Source organism: Dama dama, unplaced genomic scaffold, assembly GCF_033118175.1.
Source record: "Dama dama isolate Ldn47 unplaced genomic scaffold, ASM3311817v1 ptg000093l, whole genome shotgun sequence".
In the NCBI taxonomy this organism is placed as follows: Eukaryota; Metazoa; Chordata; class Mammalia; order Artiodactyla; family Cervidae; genus Dama; species Dama dama.
The window spans coordinates 4,436,505-4,439,646 of NW_026870908.1; positions in this window are offsets into that span (position 1 = coordinate 4,436,505).

Genomic DNA, 3,142 nt, shown 5'->3' on the forward strand with positions numbered 1-3,142 from the left:
AAGTGTGAAAAATATGAAGAGCTTCAAAAAGTGTGAAAAATATGAGGAGCATAAGCGATCTGAAAAATAGGTGGAGCAGGAAGCGGTGTTCAAAAACATGAAGAGCCTGACAGGTGTGAAAAGTATGAAGAGCTTCAAAAAGTGTGAAAAATATGAAGAGCTTCAAAAAGTGTGAAAAATATGAGGAGCATGAAATGGTCTGAAAAACAGGAGAAGAATGAAGAGGTGTTTAAAAACATGAAGAGCCTGAAAAGGTGTGAAATATATGACGAACTTCAAAAGGTTTCAAAAATATGAGGAGCATGAAACGGTCTGAAACATAGGAGGAGCATGAAGCAGTGTTCAAAAACATGAAGAGCATGAAAAGGTGTGAAGAAAATGAAGAGTTTCAAAGTTGACATAAATATGAGGAGAATGAAACAGTCTGAAAAATATGAGGAGCATGAAACGGTGTTGAAAAAGATGAAGAGCCTGAAAAGGTGTGAAAAATATGAAGAGCTTCAAAAAGTGTCAAAAATATGAAGAGAATGAAACAGTCCGAAAAATAGGAGGAGCATGAAAAGGTGTTGAAAAACATGAAGAGGGTGAAAATATGTGTAAAATATGAAGAGCTTCAAAAGGTGTGAAAAATATGAAGAGCTTCAAAAGGTGTGAAGAATATGAAGAGCTTCAAAAGGTGTCAAATATATGAGGAGCATGAAACGGTCAAAAAAATAGGAGGAGTATGAAGCGATGTTGAAAAACATGAAGAGTCTGAAAAGGTGTGAAATATATGAAGAGCTTCAAAAGGTGTGAAATATAGGAGGAGCATGAAGCGGTGTTCAAAAACATGAAGAGCCTGAAAAGGTGTGAAATATATGAAGAGCTTCAAAAGGTGTCTAAAATAAGAGGAGCATGAAGCGGTGTTCAGAAACATGAAGAGCTTGAAAAGGTGTGAAATATATGAAGAGCTTCAAAAAGTGTGAAATATAGGAGGAGCATGAAGCGGTGTTCAGAAACATGAAGAGCCTTAAAAGGTGTGAAATATATGAAGAGCTTCAAAAGTTGTCAAATATGAGTAGCATAAAACGGTCTCAAAATATGACGAGCATGAAGCGGTGTTGAAAAACATGTAGAGCCTGAAAAGGTGTGAAATACATGAAGAGCTTCAAAAGGTGTCAAAATATGAGTAGCATAAAACGGTCTCAAAAATATGGGGAGCATGAAGCGGTGTTGAAAATCATGAAGAGCGTGAAAAAGTGTGAATATTATGAAGAGATTCAAAAGGTGTCAAACATATGAGGAGCATGAAAGTGTGTTGAAAAACATGAAGAGCCTGAAAAGGTGTGAAAAATATGAGGAGCTTCAAAAGTTGTCAAAAATATGAGGAGCATGAAACGGTCTGAAAAATAGGAGGAGCATGAAATGGTGTTCAAAACATGAAGAGCTTGAAAAGGTGTGAAAAATATTAAGAGCTTCAAAAGTATCAAAAATATGAGGAGCATGAAACGGCCTGAAAAATAGGAAGAGCATGAAGCGGTGTTGAATAACATGAAGATCTTGAAAAGGTGTGAACAATATTAGGAGCATGAAACGGTCTCAAAAATATGAGGAGCATGAAGCAGTGTTGAAAATCATGAAGAGCCTGAAAAGGTGTGAAAAATATGAAGAGATTCAAAAGGTGTCAAACATATGAGGACCATGAAACTGTGTTGAAAAACAAGAAGAGCATGAAAAGGTGTGAAAAATATGAGGAGCATGAAAAGGTCTGAAAAATAGGAGGAGCATGAAATGTTGTTGAAAAACATGAAGAGCAAGAAAAGGTGTGAAAAATATGAAGAGTTTCAAAGGTTTGAAATACATGAGGATCATGAAAAGGTTTGAAAAATAGGAGGAGCATGAAGCGGTGTTCAAAAACATGAAGAGCCTGAAAAGGCTTGAAAAATATGAAGAGCTTCAAAAGGTGTGAAATAAATGAGGAGCATGAAACGGTCTGAAAAATAGGAGGAGCATGAAGCGGTGTTCAAAAACATGAAGAGCCTGAAAAGGCTTGAAAAACATGAAGAGCTTAAAAAGGTGTGAAAAATATGAGGAGCATGAAACGGTCTGAAAAAAAAGGAGGAGCATGAAACGGTGATCAAAAACATGAAGAGCATGAAAAGGTGTGAAAAATATGAAGAGCTTCAAAAGGTGTGCAATACATGAGGAACATGAAACGGTCTGAAATTTAGGAGAAGCATTAAGTGGTGTGGAAAAACATGAAGAGCCTGAAAAGGTGTGAAAAATATGAAGAGCTTCAAAAGTTGTGAAAAATATGAGGAGCATGAAACGGTCTGAAAAATAGAAGCGGCATGAAATGGTGTTGAAAAATATGAAGAGCCTAAAAAGGTGTGAAAAATATGAAGAGCTTCAAAAGATGTGAAAAATATGAGGAGCATGATACTGCCTGAAAAATATGAGGAGCATGAAGTGGTGTGGAAGAAATGAAGAGCCTGAAAAGGTGTGAAATATATTAAGAGCATCAATAGGTGTCAAAAATATGAGGAGCATGAAACGGTCTGCAAAAAGGAGGAGCATGAAGTGGTGTTGATAAACGTGAAGAGCCTGAAAAGGTGTTAAAAATATGAAGAGATTCAAAAGGTGTCAAAAATATGAGGAGCATGAAACGATCTGAAAAATAGAAGGAGCATAAAGCGGTGTTGAAAAACATGAAGAGCCTGAAAAGGTGTGAGAAATATGAAAAGCTTCAAAAGGTGTGAAATACATGAGGAGCATGAAAGAGCTGAAAATTAGGAGAAGCATGAAGTGGTGTGGAAAAACATGAAGAGCCTGAAAAGGTGTGAAAAATATGAAGAGCTTCAAAAGGTGTGAAAAATATGAGGAGCATGTTATGGTTTGAAAAATAGGATTAGCATGAAGAGGTGTTCAAAAACATGAAGAGCCTGAAAAGTTGTGAAAACTATGAAAAGCTTCAAAAGGTGTCAAAAATGAGATGAGCATGAAACTGTCTGAAATATAGGAGGAGTATGAAGCGGTGTTCAAAACATGAAGAGCCCGAAAAGGTGTAAAAAATATGAAGAGCTTCAAAAGGTGTCAAATATATGAGGAGCATGAAACGGTCTGAAAAAGAGGAGGAGCATGAAGCGGTGTTGAAAAACATGAA